This window comes from Dreissena polymorpha, chromosome 8, assembly GCF_020536995.1.
Source record: "Dreissena polymorpha isolate Duluth1 chromosome 8, UMN_Dpol_1.0, whole genome shotgun sequence".
In the NCBI taxonomy this organism is placed as follows: domain Eukaryota; kingdom Metazoa; phylum Mollusca; class Bivalvia; order Myida; family Dreissenidae; genus Dreissena; species Dreissena polymorpha.
Window position 1 is genome coordinate 41,058,894 of NC_068362.1, and position 12,595 is coordinate 41,071,488.

The 12,595-nt window shown below is 33.1% G+C and overlaps 1 protein-coding gene across 2 annotated transcripts in view; it reads right to left on the reverse strand.

The window, feature by feature from the left end:
• Positions 1 to 12,595, reverse strand: part of LOC127841681 (uncharacterized) — a 255,857-nt gene that overhangs the window by 47,833 nt on the left and 195,429 nt on the right. The window contains exon 2 of one of the 2 annotated variants that reach the window (XM_052370739.1): positions 2,523 to 2,598. The exons of the other annotated variant lie outside the window; for it this stretch is intronic. The gene's annotated coding sequence lies outside the window, so the exon portion shown is untranslated. The remainder of the gene's footprint in view (positions 1 to 2,522; positions 2,599 to 12,595) is intronic. 2 annotated transcript variants of the gene reach the window in all.

The window sequence follows — 12,595 nt, forward strand, 5'->3', positions numbered from 1 at the left end:
TAAACGTCGATTATTTCTTAATTATACCACAGTCGCACACGCATGCACATTAGAATGAGAAGGAGGCTTTCTGTGGGTTATTAACCCGATATGCCAACGGTTATAAGTATGACGTCAGTTATATTGTCCATGCACTTTTTATGAATGAAGACTACCTTATTTGATTTTCATTGTTGTGGTGACGTCACGTGAATTGACGGATAACCGTTGGTTATTGCGGCTATAACCAACGGTATGGAGCTCCGATGCGTTTAAATTGACATATATTGCAACAATAATTTTGAATGCAAAGTTTATTAAAATACTTCATTAAATAGCTAATGGTTTATAGCTTAAATATAAATAGAGATATGTCATAAAGTGCAACATGTAAAAGTAACAAAGGATTTAAATCAATTCATGTTTGAAATTTCATACATACTTCAGTTGTCAATATATTCGATTGTTTAAAATATCGCTATCATCTCACTTAAGCTACACCAGACAACATTACATAATTATAAAACCACAAACCCAGCATGTGGTGCTCCTTTTTTTATAAATAATTCAGTTAAATCATCTCTGAAAAAAAACACTTGTTTGCAGAGATATACATGGCTGCTGTTATGATTGTTTTCCTTCACTTAACACTGACACTGGATCGTTTTGTGACAGTAACATTTTTTACAAGGTTTGCCAAAATGGATTGTAACAACAGCAATAATCATCTAAATTTCGGATACATCTTAGTAATATAAGTTATGCTAATTTATGTTTCAACGCTATATATCTTCTAGGCTATACATACACTTGTATTGTGTTTAGTTATCTCGGTCATTCTATGTGTATATTTTTTACTAGTTATTCGCTTTTGAAGCTTGTTTAAAGAACGTGCTATACAAATATGGAATAATACATCTATCATTAGGAGAAATATTTATGTAAAGTATTAATCACATATCGTCTACTATGTATAATTTAATACATTTGTATTTAAATTATTAAGCTCCACTATTGATGAACCCAAGAAAACATACTTACGCTGTGATAAAAATGGTTCTTACACACCACAATTTGGTTATATAGTCCACGCTATACACATGAAATTGTTACGTCAACGATTGAGCACACTTCACAATACATGTTCTTTTTAACGATTCAGTTGGCGCATTTTAAATGTTGACTTTTTACTATTAAATTGCGATGAGTTACAGTTTTGAAAAAAAAAGTTTTAAAAGTATTTGTACTTGTAGATTATATAAATATTGCCACACGCTTCAAACCCATTACTGCCAGTTTACATGACCAAATAAAGTTAAACGCAATTAGCACAGTATTACTTAACACAATACAACACGGAGTTTTCATACAGTTCTCAAAACAAATAATAATTATTGATTCATACCGCAGACATTAAACTAAACACATTCAAGAACTATATCGTGAGAGAAATTGTGGGTCTATCCACCACTTTTATCGAAACCTTGTTTGCAATTAATCGATTGGTTAGCCGTTTCCAGAAAGCGCATATTTGCTCAGCGATGTTAAAAGCGAGTCATTGGAAATTTAGTAGGCGAATGAATCATTCATTTATTTTCGGTGGCATAGAGGTGACATTCAGTCCTCGTTTTAAAATTGAACTCCTCTTTTTGTCTTTTACGTTCCCACGACTTACAAACTCGCGGGAACGACTAATTGTTTAATGTACCCCGTTTTATTTACTGCCGCTCTTTGTTGTGCAATTTTAAAAATAGGAGTGATTGAAAAAAAGAGGAGTGCATGTCACCTCTCTTCCACTGTTATTATGTTTCATTGAATGAGAAATTTGTCCATTGATTTTTTTTAAATGCACCATGTTAACGAAGAAAACAACTTATTTAAATCATGTGTGTGTTATCTAGAGAAATGATATTAATAGAATTCTTACACTTGAATGTATAGCTGATACTTGTTTGTGGATACTCATAAAGATTTGTTATTATTATTGTGGAAACTAGTGTATGGCATTATATCCAGTATACAAAAACACATATTTATTGTTGAACATATATAAAGCTTTAACTGAAAACAAAAAATCACAACCTTTAAGTTGAATATCGCTTGATTACTTTTACTTCTAATATTACTAATACTACAAATCCCACTGAAAACACTATTTATTCATCTTCGTCTCCGTATTATATTACTATTACTTGTATTACTAACATTGTTTTACGTATCGAAAGCGAAAACACATGTTTTTCTGGAAGGTTTTGCCGAACGCATAGGAATAAATAGGGGAGCTAATTGTTTAATCTTATTCAACGTATAAATGTAACTTATAAACAGCTGTTGCTTGCCGGCTAGTGCATGTTTTACCAAAGGTTTTTCCATCACAATTGAAATAAAAAATGATCGTGCAAATTTTGAAAAATACTTAAATGTTTTGTAATTATTCATCCTTATTCCAGTCACCAATTTGTAATACTTGTCGAAATTGCTAAAGGAATCGGCATTACATAGACAGAACATAATTGTAAAAAATGTACAAAACTATTACTCACCAAGAACAGATCTGCCTATAGTCGCGCGAGTCTGATCTTCTCAGGCTGGTTTACAATTAAACTCCAGTTATCTTGGCTAAAATAATATAAAACAACATACAGGATATTATTTATTATAACGTTCGTTGATTACAATTGCATAATCACTTCCTTGTTTGTGTGTTTACTTGTGTTCCAGTATTACCTGAATACCATCCGATAACTACCTCGTTAAACTATCGTGGACATTAAGATAAATACACAGATAAAGAAAAAGTAAATACCGAGCCGATGCGCATAAGTTTTGAGGCTTGATAAAAGTTTAAACTACATGTGCTTTCACTACCGAGCTGTCCAAAATAATGTTTTATAATTTGTTATCATTATTTAATATACCTTTTGGGTTAAAAACAACATACACTTAGTAGTTTACAATGTGCACAAACACCCAGCACTAGCATGACTGTATGTTAATTCAACACAAACACAGCCCGTTACCTTACCGTAGTTTTAATCACAGTGTGAAACCGTCTATAAATACAACACAATGTCTCATTTTACCTAACACACAGTGTTAACTACGTAAACTGGGTCACGCATGTGTAATACTGCATAATAAAACAAGGTAATAGCTTACAACTTATGGGCAGGTAAATCGTCGATGTACTTAATGGTTGAACGGCATTTATTATCATGATTGTGTCATTTAATCGTATATAGTGAACGAAGAATAAATAATAAAAGGTAAACCGCTCACTTTGAGACAAACTTAAAAATAAAAATGCTTAAAGTTTTGTTTTTTATTTCAACGAAAGTATTCCAAATGTGAGAATGTTTTTTTTCCATTCGCATACACACAAGTTTGCAACATGACATCCGTATAGAACAGTAATACGTTCCCAAAATACAGTAACATAGGTATATTAAGTAAATAAGAACATCTTTAAAAGTAAAGCCCAAATGAGGTTTAAGTGTCAATGAAAATTGCACCCAAACACCAGGTAAAATTCACAATTCAAAAACATAGACACGCTTTCTCACTGTCTAGTTTGGCGTTATGATGTAATGACATGGCTTCATCTGCATTGCATAATTATTAAAAGTAGAAAATAGTAATGGTGATAATGAGTCATCGTGTCTTACTCCTAAACAAAAACAGGAAATATCCTTCATTACTTTATGTGTTACCCAAGTGTATTATTCATTTCACATGTGTATACATAGATTATGTGATTTTATGATAGCAATCATTTTTCCTCTAACGCCTAGCTTCAACAGTTTATACCAGATCATATCCCTCGTCAAATAATCGAAAGCTTTGGTGTAATCAACAAATATGACATACCATAGTGAATGTTCACTTAATAAATACTTAATGACCCATGTAATACAAAAATGTAATCAACAGTTTCCATATTTTTCCTGAATCCTGTCCGTGCCAATATGCAGACATGATATTGCTTAGACCAATTGTTAAGCCTAATGTTAATGACCTTAATGAATAATTTCCCAAAAGTATTTAATAATGTTATCACTCTGTAATTATTTACATCCTGTTTATCACCTTTTTGTAACGAAAGAATACAACCCTTACACCAACCTTCATGAAAATGTCCAAACTCAAAAACAAATAGAGTACAAACAACTTTTGAGTAACTTTTAATACTTATTACACATTTAATAATCTCATTTAGCAGATAATCACGGCCACCTTATTTTCCATTATGTATTTTCTAATAAGCGTTAATATTGTCTTGATCAGTAAATACTACATGTAACTCAATAAACAATATATTTAATTCTCCATTTAAGTATCGGTCCTGATAAGACAAAGCGACTTCACCAGAACGATAAAATCTAGAGTTAGGGTCATTTATTGATTCAAAATAGTTTAAAAAATTCCTACTGCTAATAACTAACGTCTTTGCATATTTTTATTTGATAACATTTTCCAGTGTAAGTCTTGAATTTCTATTGAATTGTCATTGTTTGATTTCTATCATAAGCATATTTCTTTTATTCTTTTATTCTAATTGCACTTTTATAAAGACTCCTAGATTTTAGCATGTTTTATCTATTTTACCTTATTTTGTTTGTGTTTAAGTCTCAACATTATAATTGAAAGTATCATTTGAACATGTTTCGGTCAGCAATAAAATGTCATATGAACTGAATTATTATTTCATTTCTTTACTGTCAAGTTTGTTATATTGTTTACCAAGAAGCCCTTGAATCTTTAATAAACACACGTTTATCTCGTTGTTGATATCTGATTGGTCACTTCAGCTTTGCGGTCTTTTGTCTAGTTTCACGACCGTTAATCACGGGCGCAACCTTTTTTGAGATACTTTAATATATTGAGCCAATGCAGCATCCGAGATGGCGCTAAGGCCCGGATGTTTTGAAATTTCATGAAAATTTGTTACATGGTGATTAGAGTTTATATGTTTTAAAGCATATATCGCATTTTTAATCGGGCAATACAGTGCTATTCAGCTAGGATTAATACATCTCAAAAATGTACAGAAACATACATTTAAAAACGTAAGAATCTTTATGAGTTGTGGCATGGTGGGGTTTCTGTTCATGTGTGAAGAGCAAAGGCCATCCAATTAAATCACTAACGACATCAAACGATTGCATACAACATGTATAACATGCTGCATGCACAAACATGTTGGATTTTTGCCGACGTATAAGATAATTTTGAATTTTTCCAAAAGAGAAGGCGCCAATTGTTGGCGATAACGATAGAAAGTGGCACCAATGCAGGATATATAAAAAACAGTCGTATCGCAATAAAATCATCACATGACGTACATTTTATAGATAATGATAGTTGTTATATTTACATTTTTTCAACGTACATACGAAAGCCAAATTTACAGAACATAAACACATTCTATGATAAATAAGATGTATTTTTTTTAAATATATAAGTTACCACCTCGATTAAGATGTCACCATATAAAACATAGTGTACTTTATATACCAAAAATGTAATACTCAATAAAACCAATAACTAAATTATTACATACAGTATTCACGAAATAAATATAAGATAATACTACTTTTGAAACGATGATTTGTGTCCCTTAATCCAAATTCTTTATTTTCTAAAACGCCAACGAATCTCAATTAAGCTCATATATATTGTTTTTCCTACTATCAACTCCTATCAATTAAGATAGCTCAATATTGTTCCGTTAACTTGTTTGTATAATACGTGTTTAATATTCTTATCTTACAAAGTCGAACGTTTAAATCCATCAAGACATTATTTGAAAACTACGTTTTTCTAATTAAAAACGCATGCGACTTTAATGTGCTGAAGAAGTAAACTTACAAAAATAAATGTTAGTCATGTAAACATAAAAGAAACCATAACATAAAATATGCAACTTTAAAATAGCTATACATATGCATGGGCGCCACCTCCTGTTTTTAGCGTGCCGCCTTGGCATTGGCTCCGTCTTTTACAAACATGCAAACAGATCTATTAGGTCATTAAGTCATCTCAAACACGAGATGGCGCCCGTGATTAACGGCCGTGAGTTTCGAATCTCCATCGGTGCAACGCTGTTTACAAGGCTTGGATTCCACAGAGAGTTTCTTTCTCCTCACGCTATTTATATCATATTGACTGCCAATGGTATGCAAGCTAATTACTTTCCCCTACCGGTGAAAACGGAGGGGACTTATGGTTTGCGCTCCGTCTGTCAGTCTGTAAGTCTTTTTGTCAGTATGTCTGTATGTTCGTCACACTTTTCTTGATCTTGTGATAACTTGAAAAGTTCTTCATATTTTTTTTATGAAACTTGAAACATTGATAGATGGCAAAATGGAGATTATGCACGCCATTTCATTTTGTTCCTACGTCAATAATTCTTGTTGCTATGGCAATCAATATATGAAAAAAAAAATGGGACAACGGTGGAGTTTCACCGGTAGGTGACCATATTGCTTGGCAATCTCTTGTTGACAATGAAGCTATTTTTTCATTCAGTATAAGTTTTCGCATAAACGTTTTGCAAGCACTTGCAAAATCTTGACAAAATTGTGTCTGCTTTAAAGCCAATGACGTATCAAATCTTTAACTGTTGCATATTGATACCCACCAGACCGGCGTGTGCGAGATCATTGTAATATGTCTACACGTCTCCACTGATACGCTGTATACATAAATCCGTATAATTAACCATATTTTCTAGCTGCTTTTCTTAAAGACATACACTATTTTACATACGCTTTCAAAAGCTCTCCGCACGTGGCCTTCTTTGTTTGCTGTCATTTGCTTCCCTCTGTACATTCTAGCAATGTTTTTCTGGCAGATTTCTGCGACGGTCTCATTAGGCTGACTGCAACTTCAAAAACGTTTCGTTTTGTAGGAACCAATGTCTGTAAGAAAACCAGAAAATAAATATAAGTCAAACCTTACAACTTTATGTAAACTTAAGCGAATGATTTTGTTCCGATTTGTACCGTCATTTCCAAAGTGGCCGTGTGTTTACTTTAAATAACATAATTTTACATAAAAGTTAACGATTCCTTTACAGCCTTAACACGTATCATGGACGGCACATCTTTTGAACCTCTTAACTCTTGACACGTCGAATATAAATTTGGAAATAGTGAAACAGACTAAATAATATTATTAGTCGTCGAATGTTTACACTGTTCGAAATTTCAAGATGAAAATGTCAGTAAGAATAGTGTGTTGAAATATCGTCGATATTTTAGGTTGCATTCAAAGGATAATGTCCGTAGGCTGCAATTTATGTAAATTTAATATAATTTTAAAGTTGATCGATCGTTTTACTTAATTGGTAACCAACGACGTCTGTTTAGTGAAGCGCATGAAATCTATGCGCAAAACTGCGATTGCATTTATGAAGGGATGCAAATGTACTCCCAGAGCCGCCATAGCAAAAATTATCATAGGCTCAATCTATAGGCTCGTCTATCCTATATAAAAATGTACATATAAATTTATTTATAAATTTTAACAGTAAGTTTCGCCATCAAAGGTGCCACAAGTTTCAGCAAGATTTTTTTGTCATATAATAAGATTGGTGTATTGTGACCAAACCGATAGCTTCACTTTGTTTGCAACGTTAAAACAGTTCCGAATATAGTGGATAGAGCGTACAAAAGGAAACAAAGTAAATAAAAAGCAATTATGTTATTCTTTAATGGTACCATATGCATGAGTTTATGCTTTAGACAGGTATACGTTGATAAGTTTTTTGCAGAATCAGTGTTCATTAGCCTTTGCATTGGTGAGAACATGTTGCACATTTGAACAAAAGACGGCGCAGTGCAACTCTCAGCATCCGTTTGGGTTATAAAGATGAGAGTTGTATTATTGCAACTAAATAACCTCTAGGCTTAGCTCATTCTTCCTTTTATTGTGTACACACAATACATTTGTCAACTAGCTTAATTCTAACGGTTTTACCAATTCTTCCCCCGATAGGCTGACATCTCGGTTAGCTCCAACATTATCCAGTCGACTATTTATGCCATTTGCAAATCCCATTTACAAATATTATATGAAATTAGAAATGTGATGAAAACAAATAAGCAAAAAAGTTATAAAAAACAAATTGGTATTGAATTTATGACTGGGTAGCCATTCGAAGAAATGACAGTAGACATCGCATTTCCAAACTGCGCTTTGATGCTTGGTTTTACAATTGTACAATTTATAGATATATAAAAAAGCTCACATACATGACGTCAGCGTGTGATCATTACAATGAATAAACAAATACATTCCATATACATATAAGAATGAATGTTTTATTTTCTTCTTGCATATAGCAAGATTTGTGCCTCATTAAATGCCTTGTTTGTCGAATTCAGATTTGTAAAGGAAGTTGCCCCTTTAGAAATATGTTTATGATATGGCCCTTTTAAAAACATTACTCTTTTTCAAACATTATAGGCCATAAAATCCAATCCGAATAGTATTAAAAACTATCCCATTTTGTATAACAATGTGAAATAAAACAAACCGTTTTTATCTCTCTCTATATATATATATCTTTTGAATATACCTGTTATCAATTTCCTTTACATCATATTAGCAGACTAGTCCTAATCGAATTATACCGATGCATTGAAGTTTATAATAACTTATGCTGTAAATCCGCTAACACCATAAGGTCCTTTTTTAAAGCACACACACACACACACACGCGTATTTTTCCACCTTTTTAGTGTTGCCTCCATTTATCAATACTCCTGTACTTAAATAACGTAAAATTCACATAATTATCTTATTCGCATATTTCACAGTTTATGTTTCTATATCGCACCATGTTCCTATTGTGAGTAACCGCTATGTACACGTATACCTCGTTTCTATGGCATTATTCCGCTGATTTGAAGGTTTAAAGTGCGCGCTTCGTAGATCGTAAGGGTAGATATACGTACTAGTATACAAGGCATTTACCATAACTGCCGAAAAGGTTGCTTATAATTATAATGCATTAAAGAACAACGAGCAAGTCCGGACTAATAATACCCGCGTGCTCGTTAATGGTCGAATAAACACGCTATATTATTTTTTTACAGATAAACAAATCGATTTTTGACATCACGAATGACATTTGTTCCACTGTACTGTTTATCTTGTTGCAAAACTCGTCAGTTTTGTGAAAAGACGATTCACTTTGTCGTGTTTTGTGAAAAGGTGGTTAAATACATGTGCGTAAAGTGTCGTTCCAGATTAGCCTGTGCAGTCAGCACTGGCTAATTAGGGACGACACTTTCCACTGTTATTTACTTTCCCGTTTATAGAGTCTCTCCTTCGCGACAATCCAGTTTATGGCAAAAGTGTCGTCTCTGATTAGCCTGTGCGGACTGCATAAGTTAATCTGGGACTATACTTACGGCACATGTATTAAACCCCTTTTTCGCAGAGCTCGGCTCAAATGCATTGCTTGAAAACATTAATTTAATTTATGGATGTGTCCCCTTAACGCTACTTTTTTGGCAGAGTATCATACATTATGTAATTTTTGGATGACAAATACAGTAAGTGTGTTGCAAGTTACGGGTTAGTATAATTTTGTTTATGAGGTTCGCTATGGGAAAGTGGGGTATGTGAGTGTGCTTAGAGCGTCGTCCTAGAAAAGTCTGTGCAGTATGCAAAAGCTTATAAGGGTCAACACGGTATGCTTTAATGTAATCTTCGGGTTGAAGTCATTCTCGCCTTACCCAACACGTCAGCTAAAGACGGAAAGTTTCGTCCCTGACTAGCCTTTTGGGACGTGCACAGGATAATTCGGGATATAACTTTGCACACACATGCATTAAGCCCCGATTTTACAGAATGAGGCTCAACTGTTGGAAATAACTCAACTGTCACAGACCCCACCCCCTCCCCCTACACACACACCAAAGTTGGTTAACGGGTATGACACTTAATTTTCCACACACGGCATTTTCGTTTAGCAGAGACTTCCTGTAAACGAAAAACGTCACAAGCTAATTTGGTATGACACTTGACGCACATGAATTTAGTCCGTGTTTCAAGAGACCTGCAAATATATATGAGAACCCTTTTAAAAATGAATCTGATTTCTCTGATTTAACCTAAATTGTTTATCAGTTAAGGCTGACGAATAATACATTGTTTATATAATGCTTCTGCAGTAATCATCGCCTATAATGTTCTTTAATGTGTGTTACTTTTAAGTTTAAAGATGAATCTATACGAATAGTGAGTGTACTGAATATCTTCTGAAAACATGACCAACCATAAAAAAACATCAACAGGAAAATACATAATTGAATGTCATCATTGTAATCCATATATGTAAATAATATCAACCTAAAACAATACCCATAAAAACCACCTGTGGCTTTTGATAAAATGTCTCGTTACAACAACACGAAAAACTCGATAAAAGCCACTAAATGTCCACCCCTTCATTAAATTTCAATACGTGACATCTGTGTTGCTATTTACAAAAACATACGCTGTGTCGAGGGCTACCGTTTACAATTCACCGTAAACCAACACCGCGTTGCTATGGTAACGAATGTTTTAAACGCAAATATGGGTAAATATATAGCTTTCTGAAACGTTACACTCATTTATGATGAACAGCGGTTGATCAGAGGAAGTTTATGTAAATGATATAGACCATTTGAATGTTATTGTTTCCATTCGGGATTTTCCGCGCATGCGCACTGACTGGTTGGCAAAAACGCTGGTAACAGTAACGCAAAACATGTTTACATGTTTATTGTTTGGTCAATAAAACGATACAAAAATCCTAAATAAACTTAAAAACTGCAGAATATATTATTTTGTACCAATAAATGTATATTCATAAATATAATTTCCGCTGTATAAAAAACGAATTAGTTATTAACATCAGAGTAAATTAACGTGGTCGGAAGACTAAAAACTGGCAATCCCACAAAACAAAACAACACGTATTCTTTCGTATTCTTTTTGATAGTAAGATTTTGATTAATTATATTTCAAAGATATTAACACAAACATTAATTTGATTACATTTATAAGTGGTGTAAATATTGTTATTGTTCATAAGAGAACGAACATGTAAAAGTTGCATTTAATCAATTCTAAAACGAAGCCCTAAAAGCGGAATACATTACAATTTTTAAACATTGTAGTAATTGTATTTGCCATTGAACGAATTATCGTTTCGTTTCCATAGAAAGACAATATCATAAAGTTTAGCATACATATGAAAAACAAGAACTGCATATTATGCAAATTGAACTGTCTTTGCGTGCACTCTCTTTACTGGTGATAAGGAGTGATAACAATCTAGCATTTTATGATAAATAAATCTATATATTAATTTATTTTACGCAAGTATTTTTTACCCTTTTGTTGTTTGCTTGTTTTCATGATGTCGTTTCGTACACAACAGTAACGTACAAACTTAAGACGTAATAGCCGAGTTTACAATTGCCGGTACTCGTTAATATGTTAATTGTGTAGCAGTGAAATTGCTATATATATAAATATATATATACACTAGTTCCTGTTAATCCATTTCGGACAAAATTGTAATATCTTCATTTTTTTAAATATGTTAAAATATTTTATTAAAGCAACTATTTCGTATTTTGGCTTTACAATTTTGCTTAGATGATCGCTCAATATGCCAAGAGATGACATGGAGGTATCATAAATTTTGTTTAATGACCAGACACTTGTATGCCACATGTGGTTTATGCAGGGACCGAAGAATAGGTCCCTGGATTTATGACACCATGTGTTCTTTGTAATTGTTTGTACGGTATCCGATCATAACGAGATAATCGGTTTATGATGAACAAAGGTGCAATAAAACACCGGGTTAATACCGTTTCAACAAAGACGGTCAGAATCGGTGTGAATAATTAAATAAAAACAATTACATTGATCAAAAAATGTATATTATGTGTACAATGTAAGTTTTTACAGGCATAAGTGTTCAAATCAGTTACTATATGTTGCGCACATAATGTCGATCTATTGCTGTTTGTTTACATCATTTTTTGTGTTCGTTCATTAAATTTGATTTATTCTTAAAGAATTTCAATATCTGATAATATGTTTATCTAAAGAAAGGTCGCGAAGATGTGCCAAGTAGAGATTTGTATTGTAACCAAATACCGAGCTCGTATATTGTGTTCCACTCCCGAGTTTGTTTATAGTAAAAACAAATAATAACAACAATATAATCGTTCCAAAAATGCATTTCTTTGCACGCTTAAGTTTTATGCAGACATAGTTTGTAAAATTATATTCGATATTGTGCATGATTATCAAAAAAACGATGCTTATTTCAACCTTCTGTATATATGCGCTTATATGAATTTCACCTCTTTTTGCCAATCAGTGGGCGTAGTCTTATATTTGCAGGTGCGCGTGACGTCACTCGTCAACTGGTCTATACCCTTTCGTAGCCCAACAGTTCGTTGTCATGGAGACGGTTTTGTTTAACATGAACCTCGCTCTGGGAAAACTGGGCTAAATGCCTGTGCGTTAACATGTTGTCCAAATTAGCCTGCGCAGTTCGAAGAGATTTATAATAGACAATACTATCCTGCTAAACTGG